Here is a 21,940-nt window from a genome sequence, read left to right on the forward strand (position 1 = left end):
TCAAAACCACAATGAGATACCACCTCACACCAGTCAGAATGACTGAAATTAACAAGTCAGGAAATGACAGATGCTGGCGAGGATGTGGAGAAAGGGGAACCCTCCTACACTGTTGGTGGGAATGCAAGCTGGTGCAACCACTCTGGAAAACAGCATGGAGGTTCCTCAAAAAGTTGAAAATAGAGCTACCTTATGACCCAGCAATTGCACTCCTGGGTATTTACCCTAAAGATACAAATGTAGTGATCCAAAGGGGCACATGCACCTGAATGTTTATAGCAGCAATGTCCACAATAGCCAAACTATGGAAAGAATCTAGATGTCCATCAACGGATGAATGGATAAAGAAGATGTGGTATATATATATATATATATATATATATATATATATACACACACACACACACAATGGAATACTATGCAGCCATCCAAAGAAAGGAAATCTTGCCATTTGCGATGACGTGGATGGAACTAGAGGGTATTATGCTTAGGGAAATAAGTCAATCAGAGAAAGACAACTATCATATGATCTCCCTGATATGAGAAAGTGGAGATGCAACATGGGGGGTTTTGGGGGTAGGAAGGGAGGGAGACAAACCATAAGAGACTCTTAATCTCACAAAACAAACTGAGGGTCGCCGGGGGGAGGGAGGTAGGGAGAGGGTGGTGGGATTATGGACATTGGGAAGGGTATGGGCTATGGTGAGTGCTATGAAGTGTGTAAACCTGGCAATTCACAGACCCGTACCCCTGGGGCTAATAATACATTACATGTTTACAAAAAATTTTTAAAAAATTAAAAAAAAAAAAAAAAGAATCCTTGCCACCTGCTTTGGGCTTTCCTTTCCTAATTCATTCTGAAATGAGGAATGGGGCTACAATGACCCAAGGGCCCACCTTTGAATTGCACGTGAGTCCCAGGTCTTGCAGGTCTGGGGCTGGCGGGAAGACTGGACCCCTTTGGCTGGAAACTTGCCCTTTGGGATCTTGTGTGAGAGGGGCTGGCTGGGGATAAGTTTCCCCTCATTGTAGTTCTGAAGACCAGACCTTAGGGTTTCCTGCTTCTTAGCCCGAAACACCCCCTGGCAGGTGGAAGGCGTGGCAGGGAAAAAACCCTCCGAACAGTTTAAGCGTTTGGTTTTTTTGATTTGTAGATTCATTAAGCCAGTGTTATTTGAAATAAAGTACAGCCCATGCTCACTGAGAGAGGGGGGAAAAGCAATGAAAATTGCAGATAAATATAATGAAGAATAAAATAATAATACATTTAATAAATAACTGATTAATTTTTCATCTGAAGAGAAGCACCGTGTTCTTCCCTACCTTTTTCTCTGCTTAGAGGAAGGCCTCGGCCCCAGGATTAAATGCACAGGCTATCTGAGGTGCACTTTAATCCTAGCTGTACAGGTGTGGGCTAGTCTCCTAAATGGTCCAAACCTCATTTCCCCAACTGTAAAATAAAATTTAAAACAGCATCTATGATATTAAAACGTTTATTTAAAAAAGTTTTTAAAGAAATTATCTATGTTTGGGTGCCTGGGTGGCTCAGTGGGTTAACCCTTTACCTTCAGCTCAGGTCATGATCTCAGGGTCCTGGGATCGAGCCCCACATCGGGCTCTCCACGCAGCAGGAAACCTGCTTCCCGCTCTCTCTCTGCCTGCCTCTCTGCCTACTTGTGATCTCTTTCTGTCTGTCAAATAAATAAATAAAATCTTTTTTTTTTTTTAAAGAAAGAAATTATCTATGTTACAGGGTTGAAATAATGCTGTGCTCTTATCAAAGCAAATACAGTCTTTCCAGAAAAACAACATCACTCCATGGACACTGTTCCCTGCTTTTTTTTTCTCCCATCAGGCAACAATGTGAATCTCTTTCTGGTATTAACTACTGTGTGAAGACCTTTGTGTGGAAGACCTGGTCTCATTTACCAGTCTCCCAAGGATAGATAGTCCTGTTACATCCAGTATTTCGTTATTTTAACCAATGCTGCATTAACATAACTACAGCTAAATCTTTGTGGCAGCCACAATTATTTCCTTGGGGCCAATCTCAAGAAACAGAATTGCAGGATTTTAAGGGTAGGCACAATTTTAGGACTTTTGATACCTGTTACCAAAACCGTCCTCCAGAAAGACTATACCAAGTTCCTCTCCCACCAGCTGGGAATGAGAGTGACTGTTTCTCTGCACCATCACCAACACTGGCTTTTATCATTTTTGTCCATCTTTAAGCAATTATTCTTGAGCAAGGGTTTTCTTTTATCTGTCTGATTCAACTGGGAACTCCCGGAGGGCAGGGCAGGGAGGTAGCTCCTTCATCTCTGTGTAGCTCCTGTGCCTGGTACATGATCTTCCCGCAGCAAACACTCAAGAGATACTCGAACTGAGTCTCAGAAGCCAAGAGTGATTTTTGAAGTGCCCCGGGCAGACAATTCTTATTAAATGCAAGACCTAACCACCAAGGATTCTACCTAGATTCAATTCAGGAACTATACAGGGAGGAAGACAAATGCATTTCCAGAAGCACTGGCCCGATATTCAGATGTTAATCAGCCAAGTGATAAATTCTGAGATCAGCCTGGGTTGGGGCCACTGATCTGCCAGCAGATTTGCATGTGTAACTTGAGATCCACTCCAGTTTCAAATACTTAGGGGAGCTCTGAGCCAGGATACTTGGGTTTCGCACTGTCACCATTCTGGCGGTGGCCCAGGACACGTCACTTCATCCTTTTGGGCTTGGTGTCCCTATCTGTTCAGTGAGGAACGCAATAGTGTGTCCACTAAAGTGTATCAACAGTCATGGAATGCTGTCTCCCTCTCCCTTCTAGCACCTACTGAGGATTTATTATGCCTCCTATCAGCGCTGGCGAGGCGGGGGGCGGTTAGTGTGATGCAGAAGGCACTTTGGACAGCCTGGGTTCGAAACCCTTGCTCCGAAACGCTGTCGCTGAATGCACTTGGCAATGGAACTAATAAAACCTGCCTTGGAGGGTTTCATGGAGAGATTAAATACCCTCATCTTTGCAAAGCATTTAGAACAGTCCTTGGTACCTCGGAAGCACTAAGTGTTAGCAACCATTATCTGATTTAAACCTCACAGTAACTTTGTGAGAGAACTATTTCCTATTGACTCCGTTTTTAAAGATGGAGAAACCCGGAGGAGAGAAGTTACGCAAAGGGTAAGGAAAAAGCCAGGACTGATCTCACATCTGTTTGACTCAGGACTTTTCCATTTACAGTATGAAAGATTCATATTTAATATAATATTAAATTTATATTAAGTATTTTAAACTATATTAAATATTAAATAATATTAAAGTTATATTAAATGTCAAAGCTAGAAAACAGTCCAGATCATCTAATCCAATCCCCTCACCTGACAAGGCCCGGAGTGGATGTGACTTGCCCAAGGACACCCAGTAGGCTAGTGACAGTGTGGGGCCATCAGCCTCCCAATGGCGTCTCATGAGCCAGGTGATTGGTGCCAGGAGCAAGGAGGCCTCTCCTGTCACTGCCCTCATTCCTGGGCTAGTGAGCGGAGCCCCAGAGCTTGTGGGGACATGAACAACTCTGCAGCCCAGCCCAGGCAAGGTGCCAGGAGAAGCCATTGTTGCCATCGGCCACTGCAATTACTCCTTTTGTCCATAATTCTAGGTCCGGGGCCCCTCCCAGGGGGGAATTAATCTACCATCTCCTGCCTGGACTTGCCCTCTCTGCAGCTGCCCCCAGGGCCAAGGCAGGGCGACACAAAGTGGCTGCTGGGGCGGCCCAGCCAACCCCTCTCCTCACTTCCTGTCCACTACTGCACCTGGCGAGCGGGGGATGGGAAGCTGCCCCCTCCTCTGCAGCTCCCGCCTCCCCTGCCTTGTTTGCAGCCCAATTTCTTTTTAAGGATATATTTTATTTAACCCAACAGATTAAAAAAATATGACTTCAACATACAGTCAGTTTTATAAAGTCTTAACGAGGTATTTTATATTCTTTTTTTGCCCAAGTCTTCGAAATCTGGAATATATTTTACACTTACCACACATCTCAACTTGGATGCTACCTTTTTTTAAGATTTATTTATTTATTTATTTATTTGACAGGCAGGGGTGGGGGGCAGGAAGCACAAGCAGGGAAAGTGGCTGGCAGAAGGGGAAGCAGGCTCCCTTCTGAGCAGAGAGCAGACCTGGGGCTCCATCCCAGGACCCCAAGATCATGGCCTGAGCCAAAGGCAGATGCTTAGCCGACTGAGCCACCCAGGATGCTATGTTTTTAAGGGTTAGTAGCCCCAAGGTGGAAACAACCCAAATATCCATGAACTGAGGAATAGATAAACAAAAGGTGGTATATCCATTCAAAGGAATATTACATATTCAGCCATAAAAATGGAAAAATGCAACAATGGAGGAAACCTTAAAAAAAATATGCTCAGTGAAAGAAGCCAGACACAGAAGAGTGTATACTAAAGGATTCCATTGACATGAACTGTCCAGAAGAGGCAAATTCATAGAGACAGAAAGTAGATTATGGTTGCCAGGGGCTGGGGGCAGGGGGAATGTGGAATGATCGCTAATAGGTATGAGTTTTCTTTTTGGGGTGACAAAATATTCTGGAATTAGTGGTGACAGTTGTATAATCTTGTGAAGATACTGACAGCCACTGCATTGCATACTTTACAATGGTGAACTGAGTGGTATTGAATTACATCTCAATAGAAAAGTTCATGATAAAAATATATTAAAACTATGGAAAGAACCTAGACGTCCATCAACAGATGAGTGGATAAAGATGTGGTATATATATACAATGGAATACTATGCAGCCATCAAAAGAAATGAAATCTTGCCATTTGCAATGATGTGGATGGAACTAGAGGGTATTATGCTTAGTGAAATAAGTCAATCAGAGAAAGACAATTACCATATGATCTCCTTGATATGAGGAAGTTGAGCGGTAATATGGGGGCTTTGGGGGTAGGAAAATAATAAATCGGGGTGCCTGGGTGGCTCAGTGGGTTAAAGCCGCTGCCTTCGGCTCATGTCATGATCCCAGGGTTCTGGGATCGAGCCCCGCATTGGGCTCTCTGCTCAGCGGGGAGCTTGCTTCCTCCTCTCTCTCTGCCTGCCTCTCTGCTTACTTGTGATATCTGTCTATCAAATAAATAAATAAAATCTTTAAAGAAAAAAAAGAATAAATGAAACAAGATGGGATTGGGAGGGAGACAAACCATAAGAGACTCTTAATCTCACAAAACAAACTGAGGGTTGCCGGGGGCGGGGGAGGGGAGTAGGGAGGAGGGTGGTTGGGTTATGGACATTGGGGAAGGTATGTGCTATGGTGAGTGCTGTGAAGTGTAAGCCTGATGATTCACAGATCTGTACCACTGGGGCTAATAATACATTATATGTTAATAAAAAAATAAAATATATATTAAAAATATAAGGTAGTCCTACCAAAACAATAAATTCATCCTTAACAGGAAAATATTTTGCATTGATTCACTTTCCAAATCTAAATAGAAATTAATTAAAATTAAATAAAATGGAAAATTCGGGTCCTCCATGGCACCAGCCTCCAGTCGAGTCTCGGTAGCTGCACATGACCAGTGGCTACCATATTGGATAGTGTAGCTCTGTGGTATTGGTGCTTCTGGTGATGGAAAGAGGTTCTTACTGACCATCCTCAGCTACTCCTAGGTGAATCCTGAGGGGATGGGAGGCAGCCTGGTATGAGGACCACGTGGTGGATGAATGAAGCATTAAGAGAATAGAGACTCTTTTCTTCCCACCATGAGCAAAATTTTATTCCTCCTTTCCAACAACTCTGTCTTACAGTTGAGGAAATCCATAGCATGACAGAACCAAGAGAAATCCTCAAGACGGCCAATTTTTTAAAAAAATTTACACAGGGGCACCTGGGTGGCTCAGCCAGTTAAGCATCTGCCTTCAGCTCAGGTCATGATCTCAGGGTCATGAGATCGAGCCCCATGTCAGGTTCCTCGCTTGGTGGGGAGCCTGCCTGCCGCTCTGCCTACTTGTGCTCTTTCTACCAAATAAATAAAATCTTTAAAAAAAAAAAAAAAGAGGCAAAGTTGTTTGAATAAAAAAAACTTACACAGAGTACAATTCATTCTGTGGTGTATAATTCTGTGGGTTTCAACAAAAACACAATTATCTTGTGTCCTTTACTACATTCAAGATACAAAACTTCTCTTTCACTCCCCCAGTCGTGGTGTACAGGGCCCGTCTTTGTACTGCACGTGAACTGTCTTATCTAATTCCCCTCAAAAATCCTGTGTGGTGGTCGCTCGGTGGAATGTGAACCCAGATCCAGCAGCTCCGAAAGTCCACATTCTTAATGACTGCTTTATGGGATTTGTTTACTGATTGCCCAGTGTGGACCTGGTCTTCATTCGAGTCCCCCATTTCACCCAGCACTCCGCCTCACATGAGCCTTGCTGAGGAGCGGGGTACATAATGTCCTGGGAGGTGGTCCCCCTCTGAAGCTAGAAGCCTCCTATCCCCAATAGCAGCTTCGGGGCGGCAGGCCCAGGGGAGCCCAGGGCCACCCCTGGAGAGCCCTCCTCGCCCACCACGCCTGGCGGAAGGGAGGCTCAGGTAGACATCCCAGGAGCCTTGCCCAGCAACCAGCCGACACCTGGGGTGGGGGGCAGCTAGGGTGTTTCTCCCCATCCCTGGGAAACCACCACCAGGGTGTTCACACTCAGTTCTCAGGTTTCGTCAGCCAAAAATGTTGTTTTACTCTCAAATGGCCTCTTGTCACCTTCCTGATCTTCCAGATCTTTTTTTTTTTTAATTTTAAATAGAGTTTATTTATTTGTCAGAGAGAGAGAGAGAGAGAGCGCACAAGCAGGCAGAGTGACAGGCAGAGGCAGAGAGAGAGAAGCAGGCTCCCTGCTGAGCAAGGAGCCTGATGCAGGACTCGATCCCAGGACCCTGGGGTCATGACTTGAGCCAAAGGCAGCGGCTTAACCAACTGAGTCACCTGGGCATCCCTTCCAGATCATTTTTGTAAACCTCTCTCTTTCCTCCAAGTAGGGGGATGTTAAGACTTTCCAAGCTTAAGTGCAGGCCTGGAAGGAATCGGGCTGCTTTTGAGGAAGCTGAGGACAGTTCCAGAAGCCTCTCTCTGAGGCCTTGCTCATCCTAGCTCCTGCTGACAACACTGCCCCCTACACACCACCCCCCAAAAAAAGGCTGAGAAAGAAGCTAGTTCCACACTTGAGGCTCCCGTCACTGCAACCCAGGTTGAACCAGCAAATTTCTATAAACACCCCCATCCCCCCACCTCAGAGAACTATACAGTCGTTCCCACCCTCGGCCTTGAGGAGAGGCCAGGAGAAACCAAACATTTGAGGTCTGTGGAAAGGTCTGCGTATTCTATGACAGCTCTCACTACGGGAAGAAGCCAGGACTAGGGGGAAGGTGTCCCATGGAGGCAAACACAGACTATGAATGGTGATTTCTCATTAGCTTCAACTCCTGGGCTGAACTGAGGAAGGGGGTATAAAAGCAGAAATTAGCTACGACATCTAGATTTTGTGTCTGAGTCAGAGAGATGGTTTGAGCCAAGCTTGAGCTGGATTTATCAAGGTTCTCCTGGGGATTACTTTTTTCTCAAATCTCAAGTGTAATGGATGTTTGTTGAAGGAATTTATCAAACTCTCCAAAGACAATTAAATAAAAATTTTAAAATCACTTTGCCCCGCCACTCAATGTTAACATTTTCAACGCTCCTCACGATTTTCCTGTCCGTAAGTGGACTCTTTCCCACAAAATCAGGATCGCACGCAAGGTGCTATGTTTTATAAATTTGCTTTTTTCAAAAGAACCAGGTCAATGGTTCTTCTTTGTTGTTGTTGTTGTTTTTTAAAGATTTTATTTATTTATGTTGTTGTTTTTCTAAAGGACCTTCTCGATAGGGAAATTATTAGTATAACCAGAAAGGATCCCCCCCAGCCTGCCGGGAGATGAACATGATTAAGCACAGCGACTGGAGGGTGCCTTATTAAGGAGATAAATTTCATTTCTTCTTGTTAAGTGTGGCTGTTAAACACTCCTGGGCCCAAGATGAAAGGAAAGGGACGTGGCTGCATCAGCACCTTCGGTTCACTGTGCCGGCCACCTGTTTTATTAAGCGTGCCTGTGTGTCAAACCCCGCAGAAGGAAGAGAAAGCTGTTTTTGTTGACTGGGACTGTATCTCCTCACTCTGGCCCTTTCCCTGCCCACCTCAGCCTGAGAGAGCTTGAGGCTACTGGTGAAAGCCCCTCAGAGATCTACCTCAGAAGCCCGAAGCTCAAGAAAGCAGTGACTACAACTTTGCTATCTTGGGGACCAGTTTGTAGCCCTCTGAATTTAATTTAATTTAATTTAATTTAATTTAATTTTATTTTATTTTATTTTATTTATTTGAGAGAGACCACAAACAGGGGTGGAGAGGCAGAAGGAGAGGGAGAGGGAGAAGCAGGCCCAGTGAGGGCTCGATCCCAGGACCCTGAGATCATGACCTGAGCCCAAGGTAGACGCTTAACCAACTGCACCGCTAGCCCTCTGAATTTTAAAAGAATTTACGTACAAAATCTCCCCAGTTCCATGCAAGCTCTATGTATTGGCTTTGCCCTCCAGTGACGGGAAATGGTGAGTCTCTGGCCCTTGGGGACTAAGAGCCACCCCAACGGGAGCTGAAGTAGCTCCCACCTGCCCACTGGAATGAGCCAGCCATTTCTGTTCCTCAACCTGTCCCTTGTCCTTCCCAGTGAAGAAACTGAGTTGCCTGGGACAATGTCAAACTTTGCAAGGCCATAAATGACCTATAAAAATCCTAAGAGAGAATGCTCAGGAAGGAGGAAACACTAATGAAGGAAATCCTGAATGTCCTAAGCCTGCTCATTAATACGAGGGACATAATAACAGGCAAAACAGAGAAGCTTATAAATTAAGATGAAGCCTCAGCCTTGTCGCAGGTGGGACCTGGCAGATGGGAACCCGAGGTTCGTTTCTGGGGTTAATGGAATCGTGTCTGGTCCTTGGGATTGCCTCATGCCAGGCACCATGTTTCCTTCCTGCCTTCCCCGGAGAGGTGAGTAAGTCTGAGAGAAGGGATCAGAGCACAGTCACCGCCAACTCGGAGTGATACTTGCTCTGGGCCACAGAGGGAAATGGGTCACCCGGGACGATTAGAATTGCAAGCTTTGTCTTAGGTGCTCCCAGATCAGTAAATGACATTCCCCACCCTTACCCCCTCCCTATTGCACATCTCCCCTCCCAGTCATTTATCACCGGAAACCGGGGACAGGAAACAGGAAACAAGGACAGGGCTACCTAGGGCTTCTAAAATCCCTTTCCCTCCCAGAGCTCCAGGCTCTACACTGTGATCCCTATGGGCCACCTGGCAAAAGATCAGCACATTCAGCTGGAGAGAAGCTCGTGAAACAGAGAAGTTCATCGATCAGGATCCACTCACCCAGCAAACTGGGGGATCTGTTTCATTGGCTTTCCACTGAAGATTCTGTGGCTTCCTAGAGATCCCACAACCTGATGGCTTAATAGAAGCAAAATGGAAACCCCATGACTCAGGCCACACTTTCATGAGTCAGAATCTGGAGAAAATTGGAAATGTCACATTTGGCACGTCCAAGACCAAGAGCTTTCCTCACGCCCTGATGACTGTATCTAGGTAGAAAGTGATCTGGGGACACTTGTGTGGTATCTGACCCCTACTGGACCCTTCTCTATCCCAGGCATTTACAGATACTTCCATATCTGTGTATTTTCTCTCATCGTCCTCACAACAAACCCGGGGGCGGGGGGAATCCGTGCTCAGGGAAGTGGTATGACTGCCCAGGATCACACGATATGAGAGCCTAGCATCAAACCCAGGGTTTGGGTTCTAGAGCCCAGTCTCCCGATTGTTCAGTGGCAACCAGATTTTGGTGCTGTTTGGGATACAAGCTGGAGTGGAGGTTAAGATCCCGGGTCGTGAGCCAGAAAGACCAGGAAGCAGGTCTTGCCCACTGACTTTGGGGTATGTCACTTTGCCTCCTTGAGACTCAGTTTCCTCATCTGTAAATGGGGGAAGTAACAGCCTTTTTGAGGATTAAATGAGATACTTCAAACCAAGTGCTTAGCTCACCAGGCTGGGAGTGCTGGCTTCTGGCAGCACCCAGGTGGGAGGGGCTGGGAGGGCCCCGGCAGGGCTCTTAGAGGAGCCGTGGAAAGCGGTGTTCATCAAATCCACAATTTCGATGAAACCCGTAATTATAACCCCTCCTGCCAGCCCTGGCCCTGGGGCAGTGATAGGATCTTTGCCGCTCTCCAGGGTCAGGTCTGATCACCACATGGACGGGCAGACACAGGGTGCCGCGGGAGACGGGTGGGGAACAAGTGGGAGGGGGCTCTTTTCTCTGAGTCAGGCAGTGGGCCACACCCAGAACCGCACTGTGAGGCACCCACCCAGACAGAGAAGCTGCCGCTGCCCCTTTCACAAGAGACTGCAGGGCGAGATTCAAAGCCCTGGAGTTTCTGCCCATCTTCTGGTTTTTGTTTTATTTTTTTCCCCCAAAGCTTGTATGCAATATGCTGAGTTTGAGCTGAATTCATATTATTTTATTTTATTTTTATTTATTTTTTTTTTAATTTTTTTTAAAGATTCCATTCATTCATTTGACAGACAGAGATCACAAGTAGGCAGAGAGGCAGGCAGAGAGAGAGAGGAAGGGAAGGAAACAGGCTCCCCGCTGAGCAGAGAGCCCGATGCGGGGCTCGATCCATCATGACCTGAGTCGAAGGCAGAGGCTTTAACCCACTGAGCCACCCAGGCGCCCCGAGCTGAATTCATATTAAATATCAGCTCCTGTCCAATGAACTTTGAGCATATCCCAGGCTCTGGGCTAGGCACATTTTTAAAAAAGATATTATTTATTTATTTGACAGAGAGAGAAATGACAAGTAGATGCCGGGGTGGGGGGTGGTAGAGGGTGGGAAGTAGGCTCCCTGCTGAGCAGAGAGCCCGATGCGGGACTTGATCCCAGGACCCTGAGACCATGACCTGAGCTGAAGGCAGAGGCTTAACCCACTGAGCCACCCAGGTGCCCCTGGGCTAAGCACATTTTAAGTATGAATTAATTTAATCCCCTCAACAGCCCCATGGGGGGGGTATCCATTACTCACATGTATAGAGTAGTTACTATGTGCCAGACACTGTTCTAAGCATTTTATGTTAATTAATTTATCCAATCCTATGAAGTGAGTAATCTTATTACCCCCTTTGTACAGATGGGGAAACTGAGGCTCACAGAGGTTAAGTAACCTAACTCGTTCAAGGTCACAGGGCTAGCAAGTGAGGGAGCCAGACCTCAAAGTAGAGCATTCTGGACCTGGACACATACTTACTGCTACCCTAGGAACTACTATTATTATGCCCATTTGGCGGATGAGCAATCTGAGGCTTAGCATGCTAGTCAGTGTCAGAACCAGGATCTGGTGCCAAAGCCCATGCTCAATGTTTTCTATCAGACTGTCCTACATCCCGAGTCCAGCTGGTCTTCTTTCAGTGGACATGAATGATGTGGGGGGGAGTGGGGGGACTGGGGTGTAGACAGCCCTGCCCCTAGGAATAATCACAAACCCGGAAACCTGTTGAGGTGCTATCATTCTCATTTTATGGGTGAGAAAAACAAGATCCAGAGAGGTGAGGTCCCTGCCCAGCCAGACAACAATGGAGTTCAGACTTGACCCCATGCTCCCTGACCCAGAGCCTGCGTGCACCCTGCCTTGCCATCAAGGTGTCTGAAATGCTCCTCTAAGGAATTCATTCTTTGGGTCATGAAGGTTTGGTCTTCAAATCATTTAAAAGACATTTGTTGAGCAGTGACCTTGTTCCCCACGTTGTGCTGAGTCAAGGGCTTTCGGACGTTTGTAGAGACTCAGGAGCTCCAAGGGAGGGTCCTAGGCAGGTTCTGAGGCGGCCACACAGGCAGGGTTAACTGCCCACCCCCCACTTCAAGAACTGTTTTCCTCATATCTGTTTTATCTCAAGATGCTCATAGATTTTCTTTTGGAGCACGAGGTCCAACCCTAAAATTGCTTGAAAATTACCGTACTTAATCCTGAGGACACAGAGATGGTATGACATGTCCCTGGCCCCCAAAAGCTGTCAGCAGATGGACACACAGAAAAATCCACTGCAGGCTTAGCAATCCCCCAGGTAGGTGTGAAGTGTGTAGGCAACTCAGACGAAGTGGTTAGCTCTGGGGCAAAAATGGTTGCTGAGTGGTCAGGGAAGGCTTCTTGAGGAAGGGACATTAAATCAAGTTTGCAGGGATTGGATTCTCTGAGCAAATATGATGGGGAAAAGCATTCCAGATAGAGGGAACAGCATGGCGAAGGCACAGAGGTGCCATGAGAAATGGTGTATATTTAGGGAGCCCTACGGAGCCCTGGAACTAAAGATTTGGGGACACCATCATGCTATTATCCGCCTAATGGAGCAGATAATTCCTGGGACAGATAACTTTTAAACTCTCACTACCTTTTACTGTCAAGATATCATTATCTGCAGGGTCAGAAGTATTTTTGTTTACTATGGTAGGTAACTGGGTTAGGCTGTGGGGACAAAGACATGAACTTCATAAAGCCCCTCGCTGCATCCTGCCCTCCAGCACCCCTAGATCTGCAGTGGGAAGGGGTGTGAACATGCAGCCCAGGTCGCCGGTCAGCGAGAAATTCCCTGGGTGGGTGGTGGGGGTTGTGGATAGGGGTTGGGGCTGATCAAGGGTTAGCTATTGAAGCCCAGAGGCCAGCAAGGTGTGATGTATTCCAACAGGGACAGCCCGGGAGGGATTCATGAGCAAGGTGGCATCAAAGTTTGACTTGGGACGTGGGGAGGATTGCAGTAGACAGGGATGGGAGAACGCATTCTGGGCCAAGGAGGGAACAGGCCTGCAGATAGGAATGCACAGGGTGTGACTAGGGAACAGGGAACATCCAGGCTGGGCTGGGGACAGAGTCGGTGCAGGAAAAGAAGGGAAAGGAGATAAGACCAGAAAGGTGTGTTGAAACAGGGTACAGGAAAGAGGCTAGCAAGGGAGTCCGGACCTAGTGATCTGGGCAGTTGAATCTGGGCACAACCTCCCCCTAGTGTTATCATTACCCTATGGGATGTGGGATGTCTATCACCTGGAAGTGCCTCTGAGGGACAAGAGCCATCACAGCCCAGAGGGACAGTGTCTCATAGTGACTAGGGGGGCAGCTTCTAGAACCAGCTGTGTGGGTTGAAGTTCAGCTGCCTGCTAACCGGCCCTGTGACCTTGGGCAATTTACTTTGCTTCTTTGGAGCCTCAGTTTGCTTATCTGTAAGATGGGGTCAGTAATATTTAATCTCCTAGGATTGGCATGGGGCTTAAATTAGTTAATACACTCAAAAGCCACAACACAGAACCAATCGCATGGCAATTGCACCCGTTATGCTAATGTCTGCTCATATCTCCTGGCTCATTTCATTGCTTGTCCTTTCCAGCCACGGTCAGAGGAGGAGAGCTACACATCTCCATCTCATTCATGTGTTGGTTCACTTGACGATTTCCTTGCTTGGTTGTCAGGCATTTTGCTTCCTCCTTCTCTATTCCTTTTCAGAAATACATAACGAGCTCTATCACCATTCACTGCCTCCTTCTTTCCCCCCCATTACTGTGTTTATTCTCTTCAATATTACAAGTTTCTTCAAATTAAAATTTTAAGTTCCCATTATTCTCCCAGGCTATATATTCATAGTTTTGTTAGAATGAAAAAGGTATTTGGGGCCACTTAGGATTTTAAATACATTCAATTAAGCTGAAATTATCAGTAGCCCTGGATACCTCTTGTGAAGATAATTGCTACATTGTATCTACTCTCCACAGGTGCATGGCTTTCTACTTCTTTGGGGGGGAGGTTTGTGGTAGGAAGCTCCATTCACCCCTGGTCCCTATTTTTTCAACTCAGATTTTACGGGGCACCGATCTGTGCTGAGCCCGGGAGGATTAATGGGTATGCAGCCCTGCCTAGGGTGAGTTGCTGTTCTGGCCCCGAGCCTGAGTATACTGTTAACCATCACCCAGTAGGATCTGGGCTGAGCAGTCTCTTGGGAATCCCAACCAGAGAGCAGAGCCCCAGGGCCACCCCAGAGATGAAAGGAGAGGAGAGGAGATGGCACCCCTTCAAAGGGGAAACTTCCTGATTTGTCCTGGTATCTTGAAGTCCTTTCATTTGACTATCTTTTTCAAAATTCAGAGTGTTGTTTGGTTTTGTAGGTACAGCCAGAGAGGGGAAGGGTGGGCCAAAGAGTGTGTGAGAAGGATGCCAGCCTGGTGCTCTGGTGCAGATGAACTTCTCCAACCCCCCGGTAAACCCCCCAGTGCACAGACACAGGGTCCTAGGATGATGGTGATTATAGCAAAAGCAGCTGGTTTTTGAATACCTACTATTAACCGTCAGGCACTGTGCCAGGCAGGGAGAGAATTCAGAGAGAATTCAGACATTGACAGAACCAAGATCACACAGCCCCCCAGGGGCCTGGCACAGGGACCGGGGAGCTTACAGAATGCCACACTGAGCCTTAAAAGCGAAAGATGAGAATTATCTTGGGATGAGGGGGAAGGTGGAAGTACATACATTCAATCCACATTATTCACAGATTCTGTACTTGTGAATTTGCCGACTTGCTAACACGTATTTGCAATCTCCAAATCAATACCCTGAGGCACCTTTGTGGTCATTTTTGGATATGTATAGTGTGGGGGAAGATAGGAGCTGTTCAACATGCCCTTTCCCAGTTAAGGATGAACAAGATGACACTCTGCTTTCTTCTTTCAGTTTTTATGCTATAAATAAGAGTCTTTCTCGAGGTCCTTTGAGTGCCACTCTTTTCACATTTCTGTGTTTTTTCTTGGTCATTTCACTGTTCAAGATGGCTGTCAAGTGGCATGCCAAAGAGCTGTCCAGGGTTCCTAAAAGCAACAAGGCTCTGATGTACTTCACAGACAAAATACATGTGTCAGAGAAGCTTCATCTCGTCTTGAGTTTCTGAGGTTGGCCATAAGGTCAGTGTGAAAAAATCAACAACTTATATTAAATAAGGTGCATTTACGCAGAAATGCATATAGCAAGGTTACAGTTTGATCAGAAGCTGGCAGGAACGTGCACCCGTGTGTCCCCTAGGAGCGGCAGCTCAATGTTCGCTGATGCCGTGTCTGTGGTGACTTACAGAAGAGAAGAATGAAGATCCACGGTGTATAAAAAAGTCAGAGTGCCTCTCCCCGCCACGCAGAGATATGGACATACATAAATACGTAGGTATATGTACGGTCTCCTTCTTTAAAGATGTTTTAACAATTCAGAAGAAAATTCAATGAAACATTGAAAGTCCTCCTTTATTTCCCCATCCAGACCTCCAGCCAATAGCTCTTTCCCCATTAATAGTTTTTTTTTTTTAAAGATTTTATTTATTTGACAGAGATCACGAGTAGGCAGAGAGGCAGGCAGAGAGAGAGAAGAAGGGAAGCAGGCTTCCCCCTGAGCAGAGAGTCCGATGCGGGGCTCAATCCCAGGACCCTGGGATCATGACCTGAGCTGAAGGCAGAGGCTTTAACCCACTGAGCCACCCAGGTGCCCCCCCCATTAATAGTTTTTTGATGGTTTGTTTGCAGACTCTTTAAAAAATTTTTTTAAAAAGATATATCTATGATTTTACTGACCAAAGTGCAGTGATTTCTAAATCTTTCACATCAGACTCTTACATACGTTTACAGTCACCTCCAAGGACATATGCACGTGTTTGGGTTGTTTTTCAGTGAATCCAAATGAGGTGCTACTGTTTACATAATTGGGCAGTTCCCTTCTCACGTGACAGCAGACAGTGCGGCACTTTCTTTTCTTTCTTCCTTCCTTCTTTCCTTCCTTCCTTTTTCCTTCCTTTCTTTCTTTCTCTCTCTTTCTTTCCTTCTTTTATATTTAATTTTTATTTATTTATTTGAGATTGAGAGAGAGAGAGAGAGAGAGAGAGTCAGTCCTGGGGGGAGGGGCAGAGGCCGAGGGAGAGAGAGAATTTCCAGCAGACTCCTCACTGATCAAGGAGCTCGATCCCAGGACCCCGAGATCATGACCTCAGCTGAGATCAAGAGTCAGACACTTAACCGACTGAGCCACCCAGGTGCCTCCATCCAGCACTTTCTGTGTTTGGTACCTACAGACCCGCCTCACTCTTCTTAAGTATCTGTGTGGGGGCTTCTCTCATTCCCCTCCCCCCCCTTAGAGGGTCGTTTTGGTTGTTTCCATTTCTTGATATTACCAACATTTTCTTCATGACCATGGGTCCACTGGGTCCTTTTGCAGATGGGGCTTCCTCCACTCCTTGCCGGAGGTCCTCCACGGTGGGGAGACCGAGCGAAGGTTGGTGCAGAGATGGGGCTGGGCCAGAAGCAGCGCTCCGGTTACTTGCTGTGAGAGGAACAGGTGCCTGGGAGGGCAGGGTGCTGGAGGCTGGAGCCTCGCTGGGCTCTGTGGCAGTGCGTGTGGTCCCATTCCTCAGGCCCTTGTGCAAACACCTGGCTTTGTCACTGGCTGAATAGGAAAGTCAGCCCCAAATTAGCACTAATGTGAGGGCGTTTAACCCTCTGTGAGGGCCCTTTGACAAAGCACAAAAGGACTTTTTCAGGGGCTGGGCTGTCCAGCCCAAACAGGTCTGACTTGGAGACACATGCCCAGCAGGAATGCCAGGCCCTAGGGAGACCCAGCAGCTGCCCTCTTCAGGTAACCCGGTGGAGGGATTTTGAGCACAGCCCCCACCCCCCAACACCAGTCCTTGCTCCCAGGAGCATGGCAGACTGGGGCCACCATGCAAGGGGACAGGGTCTTACGGCCAGTTAGCTTTTGGATATCAGACGGGCCTTCAGATCCTCAGTTCCCTCATCCATAAAATGGGGAGAACAACAGTAGGAACTTCGAGAGTCTGTTAGGAAGGTTAAGGAGAGGATGAGAGGATGCCCGGTCACCTGCTCGGGGTGGCCCTTCCTGATCTCGCTACATAGAATCCCAGCATCCAGCCCCACGTTTCCTTCCTAGTTGATTCTCCTCCCTAACACCTCTCACCTCGCCTGCTGCAGGTCAGCGCCCGTCTGCCCCAGCCTAAGCCCCATCAGGGCAGAGCTTCCTCCCTCTTGTTCACATCTGCCTCCCAGGGGCCTGATGCGCCGCCTGGCACCGAGCGGGGCTGACACGGGCTGGCTTCGGTGGCAGTGACTGCTGGTGGCCTCACTTCCCAGGGCACACCGGCAAGCAGCTTCGTGGTGCTGGGCCCCACTTCTCAGCATTACCACCCTCCTCAGCTCGTAAGCTGGGAAAGAGAACTGTTTGGGCCCCTGAGAAGCCACAGCCGAGGGCTGGGCCCTGCCCCCAGGTTTTCTTGGCATGGAGTGTGTGCACACAGATGTGCGTGCATCTGTCGGCACGTGTGTCTCGCTGGCTTCCTTTTGGTGCAGGAGGCCGACAGGGCCACACTGTACATCAGAGGCTTCCCTTCCTCTCATCACGGAGACTGGTTGTCACTGCCATGAGGGAAGCGGCCTGCCATGTCTCCCCGGGCGTGTAGTGGCCTGTGTGCTCTCGGGGTCTGGGGCAGCGTGGGTGAGTCCGTGGGTTGGCCCATCCCCGCGGCCTGTGCTTCAGAACAGGCCTGCCTGGGCCTGCCCACCCCTAATCTGACCACGGTATCGGGGAACTGACTGAACCACTAGTTCAAGGGGAGCCCCGCCGTGGGCCCCAAGCTGCAGGGCACCCCAGCCTGAACTTCCAGGCTCCGGCCACAGTCTCCTTGGCCTCGGCCCAGCTTTTATCCCACAAGATGCCAAGTCCAAGGGCCTCCCATGTAGGTGCGGGAGGCTTTAGACCTGCTGGCCATCTCCTGATTCTGAAAGAGACATTGACCTTCCCTGAGGGCTGCCTAAGGTCAGGTGTGTGTGGGGAGCTGGGGATGGAGGGTCAGGCCATGCGGACCCAGCCTTCCTCTGTGGAGCTGCAGGTCTGGGGCTGAAGAGGCAGGCATTACAGAGCGAGGGTTCCTTCAGTCATGGCTGGGATGAAGCTGGGGCGGGAATGACAAAAGGCTGTGGGCACTCCTGCTGGGCGTGGACTAGGCTGGCAAGGAAAGGATAACATTGAAGCTGCAGCCCGAAGGATTGTTGCTGTCAGTCAGGTGGAGGCGCCTGGGCTGGGGTGGCTTGAGGGGAATTGTGTCTCCAGAAGAGGGAACAGCATGTGCAAAGGCCCAGAAGCAAGCCTACCCACAGAGTGCTTTCACGCACACTGGATTACCCCCCACCCCCAAGAGGAAACATCTTGTCTTGCAGATGAGGAAACTGAGTTTTGAGGAGGTTTTGTAATTTGCTGGGGCTCCCTAGCCGTGCCCGTAGCCTGTGGTGGTTTCCTGGGGACTCGACCCGAGTCACGTACCCCTCCAAAAGACCAGTCCCATTGACCTATGAAAAATGTTCCAAAAGGCTCTGGATTTCTGGGGAAGAACCTCATCAGGGAGGAGAGTGTGAGTGGGAAAGAGCCAAGCCCACTTCCAAGGTTATCGGGAAGACAGTTCCGGGATCTGAGCATCCGTTCCCAGCCTGGTTCCTCCTTGGGTGCTGTCCCATCTGATCCACCTTCCTGGGATGAGTCACAATGCAAAGTAGGCCAGATGTGTGCAGGTAAGTAAATAAACCAAACATGTGGCCCAATTCCCTGCTCCTGCAGGAAGCAGCTCCGTCGGGTTTCCAGGTAAAGCCGAGTGTGTCTTGTGATCACAGTGAATCACACAGTTGATTTTCCCTGTGTTCCCGAATGAGGTCAGCTCGAAGAGGTGGCACACACCAGGGGGAGTAAACAGGTGTTCTCTGCGACTCCTGGCACAGGTCTCAATGAGGCAAGGGTCACTCACTGTGGCTTCTTGCTCCACGTTTATTTCAAAGTTCTGTGAGATGGGGCGCCTGGGTGGCTCAGTGGGTTAAGCCTCTGCCTTCAGCTCAGGTCGTGATCTCAGGGTCCTGGGATCGAGCCCCGCATCAGGCTCTCTGCTCAGCGGGGAGCCCGCTTCCCCCTCTCTCTCTGCCTGCATCTCTGCCTACTTGTGATCTCTCTCTCTCTTGTCAAATAAATAAATAAATAAAATCTTAAAAAAAAAAAAGTTCTGTGAGACGCTCCTTCGTCCCATGGTCAACAGCCATGGCCTGATGCCTGGGCTAGAGAAGGTGAGGTCTTTTCTGAGAGAGCTTTAAATGGCATTCTCCGTGCTCCCTGACAGGCACAGGAGGACCATGACTGGGGCCTCCAAGTGGTAAGTGAGGCTGCGGCCCCACCTGTCCCTATGTCGCCACACCTGCCTGGGTGAGCAGGTGGGTGAGTAAGCAGGCATGAGACGCCCATCTGTGTAGGGAACTTGTGCAATCCCCCATTTGCCCAGGAGAACCTGCTACCTGCTGCAAATCTCAGGTGGGGTGGGGGGGGGTGTCCCAGGCTTGCCAGGGGTCCAAGGGCTTTTGGGAAGCAGCCCAGCAGGAATGTCTGGTCCAAAGGGTAAAGGTGACCCCCCACCCAGCTTCAGGAATGGGCTCTCACCCCTTCTCCTGTATCCATTCAGGAATTGAGGAGGGCAGTGGGGGTGGGGGTTGGGGAGTATTCTGGAGACATTTGAAAAAATCGCTCCAGAAACAGCTGCTTGAGACCTTCTAAAACGGGGCCCCTGGTGAGGCAAGGTAACTTGCTCAAGGTCACATGCTGTCACACAGGGCAGGGGCAGGACTGGACCTGGGTTTGGGCAGGCTTCTATACCCCCTCCTACTCTTGGATCAGTGTATCTATATCTGCAGTTGTATAGGTATGGAAAAAAGGTCTGGAAGCATGCACATCAAAATGACTATTTTTTACTAGTGATATTAAAAGGGGGGTGTCGGGGTGTGCTTTTACTTTCTATGTTTTCTCATTCATGTATTGACTCATTCTTTTCCCCACAACTTTTATTACATCTATATTTTACATCCATACTTTCATGTTTCAGGGTAAGTTAAAAGATGTTTTTAACGTCATGCTCCAATCTGGCAGTGTTTACCAATGGCTCAAGCCATCCTGAGGAAATGTTGCATGTAGTCAGGGAGGTACAAGGCTGTGTCTAGGGTTGCTGCTCTTGAACCCACTGTTTTACCACCTTATGCACAGATGACACATTCCAGATGTGGTACAACTATCTCTGGGACATTACACAGCCTTTCAGAGTAGAACATTCAAAGAATACTCAAGGACGCGGGAAGACATTAATGATGTTGGGTTAATTTTAGGAAAAGGATATGAAATTGCAGGTAGAGTGTGATGCCGACTGTGTTTTTAAAAAATTTTATATAGGAAGTACTAGAAAAAAATGCACTAAGTATTTTTTTTCAAGATTTTATTTATTTATTTGACAGAGAGAGAGCGATAGAGGGAACGCAAGCAGGGGGAGTGGGAGAGGGAGAAGCAGACTCCCCGCAGAGCAGGGAGCCTGATGTGGGGCTTGACCCCAGAACCCTGGGATCATAACCTGAGCTGAAGGCAGATGCTCAACAGCTGAGCCACCCAGGCGCCCCTGCATTAAGTATTAATACCAATTATCTTTGAGTGGTGGGGTTATGGTGATTTCAAATTCTTTCTACTTTTATTTACTTTTTAAAAAAGATTTTATTTTTTATTTGAGAGAGAGAGCACGAGCAGGGAAAGCAGCCAATGACTCCCCACTGAGCAGTGAGCCTGATGCAGGACTCAATCCCAGGACCCCGAGATCATGACCTGAGCAGAAGGCAGATGCTTAACCGACTGAGCCACCCAGGTGCCCTTTTTTACCTTCTTTCTGCAATCAGCACACATAGAACTTTTCTGATCAGACACAGCAATAATAAAACAACGAACGTTTACTAGTGTTTACTGTGTGCCAGGCACTGTGCTGAGCATATCATGTGTATTATCTCATTCATCTTCACAACGAGCCTACAAGTAGGTCAGAGAGAATGAGTTACAAATGTTAAGTCATTTGCCCATTAACACCCAGCTGGTGTGTGGTTAGGTTGAGTCTGAGAGCAAAGGCCAGTCCCAAACGCTATAATTTCTATTTTTCTTTGAAATAAGAATGATGCTCCCAGGGTTGGCTCTTATTCATTGTGCTCATTAGAGAGGAAGACCTGAGGCAGGGCTGCATTGTACAGTTGCACAGGTTGTGGTCTGCACAAGAGAGCATGTACTCTATTTGCTAAGCTGTGAGGCTGGGCAAGGAGCCATATCCACCTGAAGGAAATGGTGCCGTTTTGTGGAAATGCAAACTAAAACTGCAATGGGCTACTACTACATACCTGCTAGGAACAGTAGAGAGACTGGCAACAGCAAATGTTGATAAGGCTGGGAAGTGTCTGGATCTCTCATTCACTGCTGGTGGTAATATAAATTGATAAAACCCTCTCTGGCAAAGAATCGGTCAGTTTTCTATAAAACAAAATATATACCTACTCTGTGACCCAAGACTTAAGACTTACATGCCTTAGTATTTACTCAAGGGTAATAAAAGGATATTTTCACAAAGAGGCACATATATAAGAGTGTTCATAGCATCTTTTCCAGGAGAAGCAGCCCGGTGTCCATCACTAGGAGGATGGATAAGTAAACTGCGGTATATTCTTACAATAGAACACTACCCTATAAAAAAGAACAAATTACTGATATGAATAACAACACGGATAAACCTCAAAAATATTATATTGAGTGAGAGAAACCTTACATCAAAGGTATATATTGTATGATTCCATTTATATGAAGTTCTAGAACAGGCAAAACTAATGTATCATAGAAAAATATCAGAATAAGGGTGCCTGGGGGGTTCAGTCAGTTAATTGTC

This window comes from Martes martes (genome assembly GCF_963455335.1).
Source record: "Martes martes genome assembly, chromosome: 4".
Taxonomy (NCBI): domain Eukaryota; kingdom Metazoa; phylum Chordata; class Mammalia; order Carnivora; family Mustelidae; genus Martes; species Martes martes.